General features: G+C 33.3%; 1 long non-coding RNA gene across 5 annotated transcripts in view; it reads left to right on the forward strand.

Moving 5' to 3' along the window:
• The window catches only part of LOC116281601 (uncharacterized), a 406,927-nt gene that overhangs the window by 172,069 nt on the left and 215,017 nt on the right, over positions 1-19,841 (forward strand). For 2 of the 5 annotated variants that reach the window (XR_012074861.1, XR_012074856.1), the window contains exons 1-3: positions 3,958-4,023; positions 4,891-4,962; positions 6,330-6,404. The exons of 2 other annotated variants lie outside the window; for them this stretch is intronic. This is a non-coding gene — a long non-coding RNA (uncharacterized lncRNA). Of the gene's footprint in view, positions 1-3,957; positions 4,024-4,890; positions 4,963-6,329; positions 6,405-19,841 lie in introns of those variants that run through there. One more of the 5 variants, XR_012074857.1, reaches the window with a different exon arrangement.

Consider the following 19,841-nt stretch of genomic DNA (forward strand, 5'->3'; position numbering starts at 1 on the left):
GAATAAATCCTTCACCTGTGGAATCTCATATTACCTCCTGGTAGATTGGCATTAGAATTGAGTTGAATTCTCTGATGTTCTACTGGCATCTGAAAATTGCTTATTGATGTGGGGAGCTCTCCCCCCAGCCCCCCCAAAACTACACACATGCACACGAACAGTAAAATTGAGCCCAAGAAGCCAAAACAGGATGTTTATGGAATGAGAATTCTAGAGGATTACATGGTTTAGATGATGATGATGATGATGATGATGATGATGATGATAATAATAATAATTTTCATAAGCATCTTCCCAAGTATTTCTTTTTCACCATTCATTAATGGGTTTTATATTTTGAACTATGCAATTTGATGCTCTTTTTAGTTTGAATTCCTTGACCATCTTGCACTCCTCAAATGTTTGGGTTTAACTTTTATTTCTCTACTTTGAAATGTTTGGCCCCACATTTAAAAATATATATTAGCTGTAGTGAGTCTATTAAGATTTTGTTCTAGAATATTTAAACTTTTCAGAATAGATTATTTTTGGCAAACCTAGAATTCCACAGCTGGTGATCTACTTTCTTCAATGTGATGAGAAATTATGACATTATCACTAAACAATATCAGACCATCGCCACAACTCTGAATATATAACATTTTGCTTTTAGCAAAATGTCAATTATTGAAACTTGAGAAGTCTTTCTTCTTTAGCCTATAATGTTTGTTGAGTGTATTTTAATACAAACATAGATAATGTAATACTAGATATTATTGACTGAGAGCTTAAGAAAGTGTTTAAACCTCTTGATGTAAAATTTACAGTTCTTCATCAGAGGAGAACACTGTTTTATTAAAAATCACTGTTGTCATACTTTGTATTAATTATTTCCTATGAAGTGGAAATGTTTGTATACCAAGAGATGATGTTGTATGCAAAACCTAGGAAAAAGCATTTGTTTGTTGAATACTTTAACTGTTTGTCAACATTGTAATACCTAAGTGCAGCTTGAAGACAAACCCTCAAAGAGATTGCATTATTATTTTTTTCCCCAAAAGTCTTTCATTACTCTCCATTTTGGCCATTGTACATTGTGGGTTGAATACACATTCCTACCCCACTAGACAGAAGAATATTAGTAGAAGCCTCAGTATGCCTGCGAGGTTTTTCCTGTCTACTTGTGTTCCTGCCATTCACCATGATAAAAGCTTGCCTTGTGTAGCTACTTCTCCCAGAATAAGAAACACATGGAGCTGTTCTGAAACAGATCTGCTGCCTTATACAGAGCTGTTCATGCTAACTTACAGACTTGTATGAAAAAAGTCAGTGCTACTTCTTAAAATCCACTGGAATTTTGGGGTTGTTTGTTACACAGCAGAGTCATAGCAATATATGAATAGCACAAATCCATTAGCAGAGAAACAATCAAGGAAGTTTTGATCACCACATTGTTTTTCAAAATGCAGACATTCATAAGTTAATTTATATCAGAAACCATTAATTTCTAACATCTTCTCTGACTATGGAGAAAGAAGAAAGAGAGAAAATTGGTTTGCGTCTGGCTTTGGACAAAATATGTTTGATGTGATGAGAAAACAAATCTCTGCTGCTTATGTTGTAGTTTTGAAGGGGATTGAAGCAGTGCTGTTTGTCTCCAGGATTAGTTTAGTGAAATAGTGAAATTAGTTTAGTGAATTGGTGTTTTATTTTGCTTGAAGGTTTTCTGTAAAGCCCTCTGTCTCCTTAGAATAACGATTTGCGACTGTGCTGGGATTCAGGGGACAGCGACTGTGCTACACACAGATTGTCCTTAAAGTGACTGAAATTCTCTTAATGGTTATATCTTTGCTTTGGAATAATTCACAGCAAAAGCTGTTAGGGACATGAGCAAAATAGATACCTGCAAAGGGAGGTCATGACAGCATCTGTCATGGGGCACTGGGACCACGTGTGGTGAGAGGTGGGGAGCGACTTGGTAAGGGTGTGGAAGTCTGAGCAGGTGGAACTTTTCTCCAGTGTTTCAAGTCATTATTCAAGGTTTTCTCTACATTATAGCAGACTCTTTTAACACTTTGTAAAGGTGCAGGCAAAATATTTTTTCTAATGGACTCACACAGCTTTACCACACTATTCCTTTTGTGAGTGTGTCAAACTGCTAATTGCTGCTACTGTTGTTTTTTCCTTAGTAAAACTTGCCAGAATTGAAGGGTTTGGGGGGTTGGCAAGGGCAACCTTTAAGTCAATCAATCCATCAATCAATCAAAACTCCAACTAAGGTTCAATTTAAATTTAACTCACATAATCATTCTATGACTAGTTTTCTTAGCAGAAATCAGCATATACAAAGACTCCATAATGATGAAATCAATTTGTTATATTTCATTATGAAAACAAATACATAAAAATAGACTTTATGTTTAGACAATTATACAGGGAAGTTTACATGTAAAACAGAAAAAATGAGATTTAAAAGAAAAAGAAGTCATTTATTGTACATTCAAATTACCTATGGAAAATCCTTTGCAAACCTTAATTGCAAATCTCAAATACTGAAACCATAATTCCTTGAAGATGACTGTAATCTGGGAAAGCCATTAAGGCACCTAACTCTAGATATTACTTCATTGTATTTCAGCTTCGATCACTATGGCAACAATAGCCTCAGGTGACATTTGCTGGGAAGTGGTAGGGAGGTCAGAAGCAACCCTTTATCTCCTCTGCCCCCAGGGTTTCACTGTCAGGGACCTGTGCCAATCATGGCAAATTTACTCTCAGGCAATACATTTTTGTTCTGTAAAAGACCAGATCATCACCCTCTTGACGGCCTATACTATACTTAGGCCCACCATAAGTTCCCAATGACTGCTGAAAAAGAGCAAACTGTGTCAGAATAATGAATGACTGCTGTTAGAGAGAAAACCACACCTTTATGTTATCTTATGGGCAAGATTGTTAACACTCCTCAACAAAACTTAAACTTGTAATAGAAGGTAAGCTGAAAGCAAAGCTTCCTCTGATATGTTATTTAATGTGTTGTCTTTTATTATTGCCTTTGGAGTTCTTTATAGAGTATTTCTTAAATTCATTTTTGCTTCTTCAGTTTCTATTTTGCACTTGACTTGCCAGATAATTTGGATTTTTATGTTTTTCTCATTTGAGCAATATTTTTGTTTCAAAAGAGTTTTCTCTTCTCCTATTAATATGTCTTTATTAATTAGAAATAAAGTTTTATGCAAATTTCTGGTATTTATTTTCTTCCTTAGGGTATCAATAAGATATCTTTAACTAGATTTTTATCTTTTTATTTCCTTTGTGCCTACAATTGGCATAATTCCTCACTCTAAATCTGAGAAATAATAATTACCACTAAATTTATGATGTGTTCTCTATAGTTAAGACATTGTGCTAACATTTTATATCCAGGACCTCATTAAATCTTTGTAACACTCCATGAGCTAGGAATCATTAATAATGTCATTATGCAGATGGGAAACTGGAATTCTGAGAAGTCAGCAGCTTGTCCAAGAGCCCCTATAATTGGAAGGACCAGACTTTGGGCAGAGGCTGTCTGATTCTAGAGCTTGAGCTTGGCACCATCTCACCAAGAATTTGCTAATGATTTTCTTTGGCTTTCTCACTTTTATCAGAATTTAACTACCCTGTGATTATTATCTTATTGTAGGCTCCTGGCAAATATCCCTAACATTTTTTTTCATAATCACCACTGATAAAAATCAATGTTTTTTTTTCAATAGAGAGAAACAGAATAGGAGGTTAGGTCTAGGTATAGACAGGTAGGTATATATGATCTATCCACATAGTTATATCTACATAGATATAGATTTATTTTATTTTAAGGAATTGGCTCACATGATTATGGGGGCTGGCAAGTCCAGAATCTGTAGAACAGGATGACAGGCTGAAAACTCAGGTGAGAATTGTGCTGTTTTTTTGAGTCAGAATTTCTTCTTCTCCAGGAAACTTCAGATTTTGCTCTTAAGCCTTTGACTGATTAGATGAGGCCCACCCACATTATTGAGGGTAATTTCCTTTATTTAAAGTCAATTTATCATAGATCACATCTACAAAATGTTTATATCAATACTAGATTAATGTCTGATTAGATAACTGGGTGCTATTAGCCTAGCCAAGATGACACAAATAACCTTCCCTATAATAAGAAGCTAGCATTTTTTCATCAAAAATTATAATAACTCAAATTAATGTTATAATTTACCAATCTTCATGTGGAAAAAAACAAAACTTACCACATAGTGTTGCTTCAATTTGTAATTTCCTAATTTAAAATTAAAATGTTGGATTAGTTGCACAATCCTGGTCAGAATACCAAACCCTGTTTATGAATTTTAATTAGTTATGTAAGGTATGCTGAATCACAGTGACTCTGAAGAACTTTCATTCTCAAGCAATTTATTTTTATCATTGTTACTGACTTTAGCTTTCATACACATGCTGTGTGTATCCATATCACCTGTCCCTATCAACGTACTACCTCATCAGTTAAACTGTTTCCAGAAATTTTCTGCCAATATATTGTGTTAAAGTCCTTGCTACTTTACTACCAAATTCTATAATTATATGACCATTTTTTTTCTTTGGCACCTAGTTATAGAATATGTAGGTTGGCTTTTATTTGATGTACTTCCACATCTGCTTCATTTTGTTAAATTGATCAAATTATCCATTGGTTCACTCATTTATTCAGATTTTGAGCACTTTAGAGATACTGGAAATAAAGTGGTATGGAAAAGAGAAATTGTTCTTGCACAGAGTAGAGTTTTTGGGGAGAAAGACATTGCACTTCTGCTTTCATAATATTTTCTTCTTTTATACTCACTTCTTATCCACTACAAAATTGTGTTGACATACTTTTCCATTGTCTTCTAGAACTCAACAAAAATCTCACCACCTCTACTGCTATCCTCTGGTAAAAAGCTAAGATGATCTCTGGTCTGCTTGGTAATTATTTCAGTAGCCTCCTAAATGGTCTCCCTGATCCTGTGGGTGTTGTCTTGGGCATTCTTTTGAACTTTTTCTTGTTCTAAAGGAAACTTTCTGTCATTCCTTGAGTTATTCTGTGAAGAAACCCAAATGGCCACCAACTGAAGGTGACTATTGTCTTTATCTTCAATATTTTTCAAAATAAAAAATTATTATACCTAGACATTTATTGATGCTTTGAAGAAACTTGTAATTTTGCTCAAAAATGTGCTAGTTCCACACATTGAAGAATTAGCACTGTGGGGGTTGAATGGTGGTCCCCACAAAAGTATGTCCCTGTCCTGATTCGTGGAACCTATGAATATTCCATTATTTAGAAAAAAAGTCTTTGCAGATGGAATTAAGTTATGGATCTTAAGATGAGATCACCTTGGATTATTTGGTGTGTCTTAAGTCTAATGACTAGTATTCTTATAGAAGTTAGGTAGAGGGAGATTAGAGAGGCAGAAGATATGGAGACAACATGAGCACAGAAGCAGAGCTTGGAGAAATACATTCCTAAGCCCAAGAATGCTGGGGGAGCCACTAGAACATCGAGGAGGCAAAGAACTGGTTCTCCCCAAGAGGCTCCAGAGGGAGATGGTGCTGCTGGGTTTCGGACTTATAGCCTCCAAACCTGAGAGAATACATTTCTTTCATTTCAGGCAACCCAGTCTGTGGTAATTTGTGACAGCAGCCACAAGAAACAAACACTAAGCTAAGATTTAAAAAGACTGTGGCTAAAAAACATAGTTCTTGAATCTGTAGTACCATGGTCTATGGAGAGGAGAAACAATACACAAATCATTATAGATCATTAAATACAGAATGACATGTATGCCGAATGCTACAAAGAGTTGTCATGGAGTTATTGGAAATACAGTAAGAGGACCTAATTGTTCTGGGGGCCCAGGAAAGATTTACCTAAGAAAGTGATGTTTAAGTTGGGAAGGATCACTGAGTACATGTTAATGAGGGGTTATATGTGGATAAAGAGATCTAAGTAGAGAGAAATGTGTGTGTGTGTGTGAAAGCTGAAGGAAAACTTTAAAACACTGTTTAAGGAACTGGGAGAAATTCACCTGGGTGGGAGCAGAGAGAAGTAGTGTAAGGTAATATTACTGCTACTGTATTATTGTTCCAAGACAGTGATAGAAATGCAAGACTGAGAGAAATATATACTGTAAACTTCTTAAAGGTTATGGAAGAGTTGGTACCTAGTACCTCTGACAATAAGATTTAAGAAAAATCTAAAAATAGTTCTGGATAAATAAGTGTTTGAGAAGCAGAACCTTAGGTCTTCTCTTTCACTCTGAGAAATAGTGACTGGTCTTCTCTCATCCCAGAAGAAAACTGAAGAGGAAAAAAGTAAATCTCTAACCTTGGGGCACAAGACACAGTTGAAGCTAGACTTCAATGAAGTAAGTTCTAAAATATTGAATCTGAAACACATAGCCTCCTCCCAAAGGGCGAATAAGGATAGGACATGGCAAGACATCCCCTTGCCTAAAATGGTGTTTCACTGAGACCCAGGCTGCGGAAGGCTTCTTTGCTTTTTTGTTGGGTCTGTTCCCTGGAGCCAGGCTTGGAAGAGGAAGGGGGTATAGACCAGGGCCTGTGTGCCTCCGTCTATACTTTTGCCCTGCACCTGCCACATGTTAGTGGTGAGCCTGCTCAGTAAAATGGTGCAAGGAGATTCCAGGATGACAGTTGTACACCAGATAAAAAGGGTGCAAATTGGACCAAGTCTAGCAGAGATTTCATCAGGAAAATGAAACTGATAAAATACTTGACATTTGTGAACATATCGAGAGAAGATTTACAAAGTCAGTTAAGAGTTTGGTGTTATAGTAATAAGTACATAGAAAACTAAGGGAAAAATGACAAGATGATTATTTACAACAAAACAAAAATCTTGTGCAAGAAAGTAAAAATAATCAACAAAATTTATGGCATTGTTGAAGACTCTAAAATACTGATTTGAGTATTGATTTACTTAAAAGAAAACTAAATAATGGTATACATGTGTAGGATTATGTGAATGTAAATACTCTGGGTGGTGGCTGTGAGCTTTCACTGTGTAAGGTGAATAGATTATGCCTCCTGCTGAACAGTCAACACACAGAAGAACACACTTGTTATTTAGAGAAATGAAGGAACACTAAGAAAAACAACTAAACCAATTGAAAGTAATTATTTTTGGAAATCAGCAATTGGTGAGGGATGTGTAAAGAACTTCTTACAGAACTCTTTAACTGTGAATTTTTTTTAAATTAAGCACGTGTGAGTGTGCTTATAATGAAAAACATAATTACTTCAATCTTACACTTTATTAATTTTAAACTAAAAGTTTTGGAAAACTATTGAGTGTGTTTACAGAGAACTGTGGATATTATGTGGACATTATATTACTAAAACAAGTTGTATTCATCTGTTTAGTCATGTATGTTGTGACTTCTTATTTTAAGTAATCTGAAAAGAATTAGAATAATTTATAAGAAACTTAGAAGTTAACTATAGGCCATTGCCTAATGGAGTGTCAAGGTAGAATTGAGTAGGAATAAAACATAATTTGATTCCATTACTAGATTAGTAAAGTTATTTTTAATATTTGTTACAAGAGCACTGAATAAACTATTTAAATAGAAAATTGATAAATTGAGAAAAAACCGTAAGAAATACATATTAACAGTTAGAAGCACATTGATTGGCTCTGCACAAATCTTTCTCTGTAATAACTAACGTGTAGGATTATAAAAGTTATGTAAATGATAGAAGAAATATATTCCACCAAAACAAATACAAATTACAAAGGCAGAATTGTATATTTAGGATTTATATTCCATAAATTGAGTATTAAATTCTTTTATAAGCAGATAACATCACGAAGGGCCTAGTTATCCTCTTTAAGTGGAAATGGATTATAAACACTATTTATCCAACTCAAAATAACATTATACAAGAGAACTACCCAAGTAGAAAAAAATACATGTAAGTATAGACTCATCAAATAATGTTGAGAAAATGTATTTGCATTTTGTAAGTGTGCATGTCACAGCATCTTTTACATATTAAGAAGATTCTGAGACTATGATCAGCTATGTGAAATATTTATACTTATATTTATAAATGAAATTTATAATTTTATCCATGAACTATGTCAACTGTATATAATATGCCAATTCTTTGGAGGAAAGGGAATATTTTTTTAAAAAACTGAGTTGTATTTCTTTTTTTGCTGCCAATGTTTTTATTAAAATGTGAGGATAAATACTAACATGTTAAACATATAGAGATAAATACAGTAAATAAGATTTTAAAATATTTTAAATTGATGTATTATGAATAATACAACTTTCCATCAGAATTAAACCTGTGTATGTTGTATAGATTTTAAACCTACAATCCCCTCCTCCCGTCTGTAGCAATAGGATTTTCTCGGCATACATTAAACTAGTTAGGAGTAAATTTAATTGTGAGCAAAAGTGTTCTCAAAACTAGCAGCAGTGGAAACAAAATAGAAGCTCATGTATTTCTTTTGCATAAGTCAAATATAAGGAGTCGTTGACTGTTCAGATGCCATGTGGAATCTAGGCTACTTCTGGCTTTTTGCTAAATCATTTGTAGGGTGTGCCTTCCATTGTTAAGGTTCAAGATGGAGCTTCAGTAACTTCATCCACTTTCTAATCAACAGATTGGAGGGCAGGGTAAAGAAAGGACAAACGGTTCTCACATGTTCTTTCTTAAAGAAGATTATCAGAAGTTTCCTTAGTCTCATGGCTATTGCTGCCTGAGAGAAAGGCTGGAAAATACCGTACTGCGTCTAGGGTAGTATCAACTAGCTTAGAATTCTATTGCCATGCAAGAAGGGGAAAGTAGATATTAAAGTATATAAGTCTTTGAATTATGCTACCTGCATAGTCACGTTTTGAAAACCTACAACACACAATCGAATTTCTGTTGGTAGTCCTATAAATTTATGTTTTACTTCATCAAAACTTTTGTTTTCAGTACATGTAAAAGATGAAGGGTTATATAAACTTAAATATAAAATACTGTTGAATTTAGCTAAGCTTAGTGCCAAAATATTTATTATGCAATAAAAATTAATGCTCTAAAGGGCACACACTATTGAGAAAGAAGATGCCAAATTGGCATTTAGTCATTTATAAAGATTCTTGTGTTGAGTTATGATTTAGAATTTTGTTATTTTATTTCTTTTTATTCTTTGTGATAATATGATAAGTATAATGGTTCATTTGCTAGGTAATTTTAAGGCATAGTTCCTGGACACTTAACATTTCTAGCAATATACCAAATAAAGACATTTTTCTTACTTTTATTATTTTGTTCTAATTTTTTTCCAGCACAGATATATCAGAATTTGGATGCCTGGGAATATGATTCCATGTATACTCATTCCAACTTGTTGTACAAATGACCGTGTAGTTATTCAACTATAAAATTTACTTTCTGGCCAGAAATATCAACAAGTAAATGTCCTTGATACTACAGGTGAAGACCTCAGGAGTCCACAGAATTCACTCTCTAATCCGTCTAAACTTGAGAAATATCTTATTTAAGTGAGTTGGCCAGCTAAGCAAAGTATAGGTCATAACCATCTTAAACGTGTCAGGATAGAAGTTTTCAAGATTTAAGAAAACAACTAGAACACATCCACTCTGAAATGTTTAAATCTTAGATATTTAAAGGTTTGTATGTTTTTCAGGTTGCCCACCACCAAAGTGTTTTGTGACTACCAATAATTTTCTCTTCATTTTTCTTAAGTAGGAATCATTCAAGCTTACATATATACATATATATATATATATACACATATATACATACATATTTGTAAAACATATGTGTGTATATATATATATATATATATTTTTTTTGTAAAACCCTTTAACTTAATTTCTGTTCCTTTTCACTTTGCTGCTCCGAGTCTAGCCTTCAGTAGCTGACTGGAGAGAGCTATCCCACATGAAAAATGTACACAGAAATGTTCAAACAGTGACAGCGAGAGGCAGATTTAGTATATCTTTCAGTAGAATGTAACCAAAGTGGATGAAAATCCAAACTTGTTTATTTAGTTATTTTATTTAGTGAAAAATTATATAAAATGCCTATAAATACTTGTAAATATCTCTTGGCAGCTCACCACTACTATGATTTTAATAAGAGAAAAAGAAGTCAAGTAAGAAGGATAATAATGCAAAATCCTGCCTGAAGGTAGGCAGAAGTGGTATTTATCTATTTCAGATTTTAAAATAAATTCCAGTGTAGTTGCCATTAAATGTTTCCGCCTAGAAAAATGTCCATAATATTATATGCTAATTTTATTTTAAAAACCACTTTTGAGTACTTTCAGCTCTTCAAAACACCTAGAACTTGATATGCAGTAATTTTGCTATTTTCATATTTACATGTAGTTTATTTTCCTTTAACCAGCATGTTTCCTGTTGACCAAATGAAAATTGTTCTATTTATAATTTGCTTATCACATCCTTTCTTTGCTTTAAAAAGGGAAATTACTGCAACTTTATTTCGCCAAGACATCACTATTCTTTTTAATCCATTGAATTAGACTCAATATTATTGCAAAATGTAAACACTATATGACTTTAACACAGCTGTTACTATGAATTAGTTTAGAGCATTTAGACTATATATTTTCTGTGGCATTTCAACTCAGTTTGTATACCAATCATCTAATTTTTTAAAATATGTAGATTAATACTTTCCGTCAGACATTTATTTGGTCATGTTTTAAGTTACAAACCAGATGATATAAGGAAAAGCTATGTACTATAAAAACATACTTACTGAGAAACCATTATAAATTATAAATCAATTGCTGTTACTAGACTACTTATCCTTGTAATATTACCCTCTTCATAAAAACAGTATGGTCATGGTTGCAACCTCAAATTTCTATTCTTTACATTATTTAAAATTTTTAAAAGTATCATAGCTCTCTCCCCAGTAGGAATTATTCAGTTATTTTTTGTGTTTCATGACATGATGATAGAATATTTTTATCTTAATTCCAATAGTATATATCATCTAGAAGACTAAGACATGTGAAGACTATAGTGAACTTAAAAACCTTTCCACCTGTTTCTGGGATTCCATTACAACAAAACTCTTAGGAAGTCCATGAAAGCTATTAAATCTCACCATAGTAATTTGCTCTATTTACTTTATAGTTAGTGCAGAAGGGAGGGGCACACAGTACCACACAGGGCCACTCTAGAGTCGCACTTTACAACAGACTGACCAATCAGGGGCTGTGGGTGGCAGGTATTGTAGTAGGGTATTGTATTGTAGACGAGGGTCCCATTAGTTCTCATGGGAGATGATTATTAGCTTGTTTGAATTTTTCTGCAGGCTGGCAGGAACCAACACTGGTTACTCAGGATAAGAAAAAACTGCACCTGTTTCTCTTCAGTTTGAGAAGCAGGATTGTTGGCTAGAGACCCTTATCCATGGGAACCTAATAAAGAGAGGAACTTGTGTCTAGGCCATTTGAGGCCCTTCTGGTTTCCTCTCTTTGTCTAGGCAGCACATATATTGGCCCTTAATTTTAAGCCTTGCTCCACAAGAAATCAGTGTTGGCATGAACAGTTAGAAAAGATTGCTGGACTACATCTGACAGAGCCGATGTGTTGGTCCTGATTCGGATGTAGATTAGCTGCATGACTTCAGAAAAGTAATCTAACTCTCTGAATTTGTTTTCCTCAAAGATATAACAAGAAAAATAGTTCTTAACTTATGACTCTAACAGACTTTTTTTTAACATTTATTTTTATAGATTATTGTAGATTCACATGCCCTTGGAAGGAGTAATACAATGATAGGTCTTGCATAGCTTACCCAAGCTTGCATAGTTTCCTCCAGTGGTAACTCTTGTGATACAATATAAATTCTGTACAATATCACAACTGGGATATTGACACTGATACAGTTAAGAGTCAGAATATTTCTACCAACACAGGAATCTTTTCTGTTGCTATTTTATAGCCACATAACCATTCCTCTACGTTTCCTGTTCCTGACCCTGACAACCATTCATCTGTGCTCCATTTCTATAATTTTTTCATTACAAGAATATTTTATAAATTAAACTATACAATATTTGAAACTTCAGATGAATTTTCCCACTCATTACAATTCCCTGGAGCTGTTCTATGTATCAGTAATCCATTCGTTTATATTGCAAAGTAGTTTTACAAAATATGGATGTGTCACATTTTTTTTTAACCACTTACACATTTGATGGGCATATGGGTTGTTTTCAGTTTCTGATTATTATGAATAAAGCTGTTATGAACATTTATGTACAGATTTTGTGTAAACAAAGTTCTAATTTCTCTGAGGTAAAAGCCTGGTAATAGTTTATAAGAAACTGCTAATCTGCTTTCCATAATGGCTGCACCATTTTACATGCTCATCAGCATGCATGAGTAATCCAGTGTCTTCACATCATCACCAGCACTCCCAGTTGTCACTGTTCTTCGTTTTAGCTCTTATGATGCAGTAATGTTCACTGAGGTTTTAATTGACATTTATCTGATGGCTAATGATGTTTCATTGTTTTAATATTTTTAATGTGCCTGTTTGGCATCTTGTATATCCTCTTTGGTGAAATGTATCTGTCTTTTCCCATTTTCAAATTGGATTGATTTTGGAGCTAGGGATTTGTTTTTTTGTTTTTTGCTGTTGGATTTTGAGAGTTCATTATATATCTTAGACATGAGTCCATTGTCAGAGATGCAGATTGCAAATATTTCCTTCCAGTCTGTCAGTTGCCTTTTTATCTTCTTAACAGGGTCTTTTGACCAGCAAAAGTTTTAAATTTTAATGAGGTTCAAGTTATCCACTTTTCCTTCTAAGAATCATAATTTTGGTATGAAATTTAAGAACTCTTTTCCCAGCCCTCGATTCTAAATATTTTATCCTATTCTTTCTCTAAAAGTTTTACAATTTTACATGTTATATTTAAGTTCGTGAATATATTTTCATACAAGGTATGTGGATACTTTGAGGCTAATTTGTTGCCTGTAGATGTTCAGTTACTATAGCACTATTTGTTGAAAAGACCATCTTTCCTCCAATGGTTGCTTTTGAAGCATTGTCAAAAAATTAGTTGAGTATATTTGTGTGGGTCTATTTCTGGGTGTTTTGTTCTGTCCCGTTTGATCAACATATACATATCCTTGGCAAATTCCACACTCTCGATTATTATAGCTGTATAGTAAGCCTTAACAATGAGTAAAAGTGATTTCTCTCAAAGTATTTGTTTAGTCAAGATTATTTAGCATATTTAGCATTTCTGTGGCTTCTGTGTTTCCTTATAATATTATAATAAGCTTATCTGTATCTACAAACTTCTTCCAGAAATCTTGGTAAGAATTACATTATTTCTGTTAATTCTATAGGTCAGTTTGGGGAGAAATGACATCTTTACTATGTTAAATTTTTCAATCCATGAACATAGTATGTCTCCCCATTTACTTAGATCTTTGGTTTTCTTTCATCAGCATTTTGCAATTTTCAGTAGACTACACACTGTACAAACTTTCTTTAAGTTTCACATATTTTATTTTATTTTTGATGATAAAATGATATTTTATTTAGTTTGGTTTCTGTATGTTCATTTTTAGTACATAGAAATGAGAATGCTTGTTACATATTGATGTTGTATCCTGCAACCTTGGTGAGCTCAATATTTAGTTCTAGGAGGTTTCTGTTTTTGAATAAATTCCTTGGGACTTTCCATATCGACAACTATGTCATGTGAAAATAGAGACAGTTTTATTTCTTCCTTTTTGGCTTGTATACTTTTTTATCTCTGTTATCTTGACTTAGTACAGTGTCTAGATGTTTCAGTATTATTTTGAATAAGTATGCTGAGAGTGGGCATTCACGCTTTCTTCCTGATCTTGGAAGAAAATATTGTCTTTGTCTATTAAATATAATGCTAACTGTAGGTGTTTTATGGATGCTATTCATCAAGTTGAGGAATTTTCTTTATATTCCTAGTTTGCTGAAAGTTTTTGTTATGATTGAATGTTGAATTTATCAAATGTTCTTCTGTATTAATTAATATAAATACATACTTTTTCTACTTTAGCCTCTTGATAGGATGGATTACAATTCTCAAATGGTGAACTATATTAGCATATCTGAAAAAAATCCCACTGTTGAGTAGTTAGAGTTCTTCTTCATGATATAGAATTGTTTTATTCTTTTCTGAACTTGATTTCCTAATATTTTGTTAACAATTTTTGGGTCTAAGCTCATGAGAAAAATGAGAGATTTTTGTTCTGTACTTTTTTTCTTTTCTTTTCTTATGTGATGAGTTGGGAAGTGTTCTTTTGTCTTATAGTTTCTGGTAAAGATTGTGTGCCGTTGGTATTAATTCTTCTTTAAGTGTATAGTAAAATTTAACAGTGAAGCCATGTGGGGTGAAGATTCTTTCTGGGGAACATTTAATTAGAAATACAATGTATTCAAATGATTTTAAGACTTGCCAGTTTCATCTTGGTTCAGTTTTGGTATTTTGCACTTTTTAGGAATCAATTCATTCTTCTACACTGTTGAATTTGTGACTTTAAAGTTATTTGTAGGATTCCTTTATAATCCTCGTGAGTAACCGAAAAAAACCGATGATATCCTCTGTTTCATTTCTGATATTGGTAATCTGTGTTTTTTCTCTTTTAACCTTTGCCAGTCTTGCTGGGGGTTTATCAATTTTATTGATATTTTTGAATAATAAGCTTTTGTTTTCTTGACCTTTATTGTTTTCCTATTTTAATTTCACTGATTTCTGCTCTTAGTTAATTATTTTTTCCTTCTATTTGCTTTAGCTTTATTTTGCTTTCCTTTTTCTAGTTCTTAAAATAGAAACTTAGATTATTGATTTGAAACCTTTACTTTTTCTGATAGAAACATTTAATGCTATAAATTTCATTTGCTGCACTGTTTTAAGAGCACCTCACTTATTCAGATGCATTTTCATTTAATTCTATTTATTTTTTGTTTCCTTTGAGACTTCCTCTTTGGCTCATGAATTGTTAGAAATGTGTTGTTTAATTGCCAAATATTTTATATTTTCTGTTTTTCTGTTATCAGTTTCTAGTTTGATTCCATTCTGGCTGGAGCGTACACTCTATGTTATTTCAATTTATTTAAATTTTTTGAGAATTGTCTTATGACCACTGATACAATCTATATTGATGAGTGTTCCACACACATTTAAAATAAATGTGTATTCTGCTTTTGAAGAGTTCTATATGTGACAATTTGATCTTGTTGGTTGATAGTTTTACTCAGTTCTTCTATATTTTTACCAACTTTCTATTAAGTCTATCAATTACTGAAAATAGGGTGTTGAAGTTTTCAACCATAATTGTGAATTTCTCTATTCTCCATTTAATTCTATCAGTTTTTGTTTCATGTGTTTTGAAAGTCTGTTTTGTGGTGTATACATGTCAATGATCACTTAACATCTGTATTAGTTTGCTAGTGCTGCCATAATGAAATACCACAGACTGAATGCTTTCAACAACAAAAAGATGTTTTCTCACAGTTCTGGAGGCTAGATGTTCAAGATCAAGGTGATGACAGGTTTGGTTTCTCCTGAGGCCTCTCTCCTTGGCTTGCAGATGGCTACCTTCTCACTGTGTCCTCACCTGGCTTTTCCTCTGCGCATCTCTTGTGTCTCTTCGTCCTCTGATAGGACACCTGTGGTATTAGATTAAGGCCTCAGCCTCTCATTTAACCTTAATTATCTCTTTAAAAGCTCATCTCCTAACATAATCACATTAGCAGAAAGTGCTTCAACATAAGATGTTGGTATAGCACAATTCAGCCCACAAAACTTCGTGTATTGATCCTTTTATCATGATGTAATATCTTTCTTTATCTCTAGTAATTTTCCTTGCTCTCAAGACTACTTTTTCCGATATTAAAATAGTCACTCTTATTTGTTTTTAAATTAACATTGACATGATATATTTTTTTCCATTCTTTTAGCTTCACCCTACTTATGACATGTTTGAAGTGAATTTCTTATATATAGCATACAGTTGGATCATAATTCTTTTTTTAAGCCACTAGGCCTATCTCTGTCTTTTAATCAGTCTGAGTAAATCATTTACATTTTATGTAATTTTGGGCATGGTAGTGTATAAGTCTGTGATTTTATTTGTTTACTGTTTATTTCCTCTGTTTTCCAATTTTCAGTTTTTCTTTTCTTCCTTTCCTTTGGATTACATGACCACTTATAAAATTCCATCTTTTCTTGTTTGTAGTGTTTTTGAAAATATCACTTTGTATATATTTAGTGGCTGCTCTCTGTAGTTATCACAACTGTTATTGACATTTACCACTTTGAGTGAAATATTAAAACTTTAGTTTTATTTAGGTCTGCTTCTCCTCATTTTCAGAATTTACTGTCATAGTTATTTTCTTTTCAAACATTGAACACCAAGTAAGTTTTGCTTCAACCATCTAATATGATTTAAAAACTATGGGGAGGAAAAAACTACTATTTTTACCCTTATTGTTACCTATTCTGTTTTTCTTTTTTTACTTTTGAAATACTAAAACTTTTCTTATCATTTTATTTCTATTTGAAAAGGCTCCTTTAGTCATTCTTTGAGAATAAGTTTCTAGCAACAAATTATCTCCTTTAGTCATTCTTTGAGAATAAGTTACTAGCAACAAATTATCTTAATATTCCTTTGTCTGAGAACGGCTTTATTTCCCTTTTATTACTGAAGAATAGCTTTGCCAGATACAGAGCTTGAAGTTGGCAATTCTTTTCTTTCAGAACTTAAAAAATATTGTGCCTTTTCCCCCCTGATTTTTGTAGTTTCAAATGAAAAATCCACTTTCATTTGAATTGGTCTCCCTCTAGAGGTAATGCATCATTTTTTTCTGGCTGACTTTAAGACATTTCCCTTTATCTTTCATTTTCAGAAGTTTAATCATTATAAGTCATGAAGTGGATTTCTTAAGATTTATTCTATATGGGTTTCACTCAGTTTCTTGAATCTGTAAATTTATATTTTTCACCAAATTTAAGACATTTCAGCGATTATTTATTTGAATGCTTTTTCAGACCTTGGGATCCCAATACTGCAAATGTTTGATATTTTGTTTTTTCCCATATGTCCCTTAGACTATGTTCGGGTTAGTTTTATCAGTCTAGACTCTATAGTTCAGAATGAGTAAATTCCATTGATTTTGTCTCATTTACTGATTCTATCTTCTGTTGTCTCCACTCTATTATCAAGTTCATTTGACAAGCTTTTTATTTTGGTTTTTGTATGTTTTAGTTCTCTAATTTCTATGTGGTTCTTTTTATAATTTTTATTACTCTGACATTTCTATTTTTTAATTTGTTTCAAAAGAATTTGTCACTGATTGTTGAAGCATTTTTATGATTAGCTATTTTGAAATCTTTGTCAGATAACTTCAGTGTCTGCTTTACCTCCCTGTTGGTATCAGTTGATTGTCTTTTTTTTTTTTTAATTCAAGTTGTGATTTTGCTGGTGCTTTAATAATGAGGGGATTTTTTTAAAAACTGCATCCTAGACATTTTAGATCTCATGTTAGAAGATTCTTGATCTTATTTAAATCTCTTTTAGCAGGCAGCCACCCTGTTTAGGTGTAGTGTGTGGTTTCTGGCCTACTTTTGTAGGCTATAATTCCAATGGCAATTTTGTTTTCTGAGCCTTCACAGTGCTATTCTAGTCTATTTTCTTCTTCTGGTTCTGCTTGGGCTCTGGCTCATTGCTGGTCCCCTGCTGGTGTTGCCAACAGAGGTGAAAAATACCCCCAGGACTCTTAGATAGGGGACACCGAGCCCTTAGGATAGAGAGTTTCGCACAGTGCCACTGGACTTCCCTTTGTATCTCTGGTGGTGGCATGGGAGGAGGGAGATACTTATCCAGACTACCTTCTCCCACTGAATGGAAGGCTAAGAGATTCCTGGCCTAGATCTGTTTCTGCCACTAGGGTTGAGGGTCAGGAGTGTGCCTCTCCACCACTGGGCAGAAGATGGAGAGACACCAGGCCCGTCGGCACTGCCTGTGCAAGTAGAGGAACCCACCTGTTGCCAATGGATATGGGACAGGATGTGAGCTGATGCATGCAGATTCTGTTGCTGCTGCCCCACTATCAGGGATGTAGAATCAGGGAAGATAGACAGATCTGGTTGCTGTGGCCACTAGGTATGGATCTTCCAGTTAGGTCCCTACTGGCCTTCCCCTTTTCTGGTTTCTTGGCCAAAAAGACCAGGTTTTCATGTGTTTTGTTTGTTGGGCTTTTGCATGTGTTTAGTTTTATGTTTTTTTCTTGTTTGTCTGTTTTGTTTTGTTTCTATGATTGTTAGCAATTTGGGATGGGAGTTTTTTCCTGCACATCCAGGATATATGGGAGATAACAAGGAAAAGCCAGAGAACTACCTGAGTATAATTCAAGTCCTGACATCTCTAGATACTCTAACGGCTTCCCTTCACCTTACAGAGTTCTTTTATGTTTGTGCAATTATTTCCAGGGTACCCGTTCATATTTAGAGGAATAGAGAAAAGTGAATCTGAGCCATTGCCCTAGTAGCAGAAATCGCTAGGTTGTTTTTGACACTTAAAAAAAAACTGTTGCAACTTCATTCTTTTGGTGAACAATTATGAACAAGAAAATATCTGCTCTTGTTAGGATCAAATGATATGATAATGTAAAAGCAAGTATTCAGATGAAAAACAAGTGGAATGTTATTATTATTGTTAATATCACCAGGGCATAAAACAACAATGTTCACATTTTATAAAATAAAATGCTAAGTTCTAGTATTCATCACCCTTCATTGTAGGTATATTCATTAACATAGACATTATATTATCTAGATTTTGTGATTTTTTTTGTATTGTTAATATAATTAATATTATCTCTTTTATATACATCTGTAAAAAATTAAAATGTATTATAACTACATTCTGATATAGCATATGATAGATAACTGGTTTCAAATATATATTTTCAAGTATTTTTAAAATGTTTTTAATTTAGCTTTCAGAATATATTGATTCTTTAAAATTAGGTTGACTTGGCTTGCTTGTTTGTTGATATTCTTTGTAGTTTGTGGCATCTTTGATGCATTTTTATTTTCATTTGATGCATCTTGCTTGTGGAAGATAATTTATCCTTGACTATATGATCTGTTAAATTCCAGGTTCTGTTTAAGACAAAATTTGATTTCTCTGCTGATTTTGTTTTAATAAGTTTCCTTGACTAAATTTCCTATGTGGTATTTTATTTTATTGCAATATTCTGGTGAAAATGGTTTCTATGTCCTGATATGCATCATCTTCAGCAATTTTATTTTCTTTTTAGTTAAAGTTAAAAAGTAAAAAGAAAAATAATGTTAAGTTAGGATCCTGAGTAAAAATCTGTATGTATATATATGTGTGTGTGTGTGTGTGTGTGTGTATTCCTGAGATTGTTACCTCTGTAGTAGGGACTGACAGAAGCAACGTTTTTATGCTTTCAGATACTATTACATTATGTTTTAAACTTAACTAATAATCTTCAATATCTACATCAGAGACATTTCTATCATTCCAAAATTACCACCTTGCCATTCAGTTGAATAGCTATTCATTATAATAGTTCATGCAAGTGTAGACTCTTGGAACAAAGAAACCACAGCATATAAGAGCTTTGCTAAGAGAATCTCTCTCTCATGGAACAAACCACTCTACTGTGCCCCACCACCTATGGCAGTGTTTTAGGCTTCTAGTGATGCTAGATGACTGTCACATATGCTCCAGCCTGTGGGTACGGGA

Source organism: Vicugna pacos, chromosome 8, assembly GCF_048564905.1.
Source record: "Vicugna pacos chromosome 8, VicPac4, whole genome shotgun sequence".
Classification (NCBI taxonomy): Eukaryota; Metazoa; Chordata; class Mammalia; order Artiodactyla; family Camelidae; genus Vicugna; species Vicugna pacos.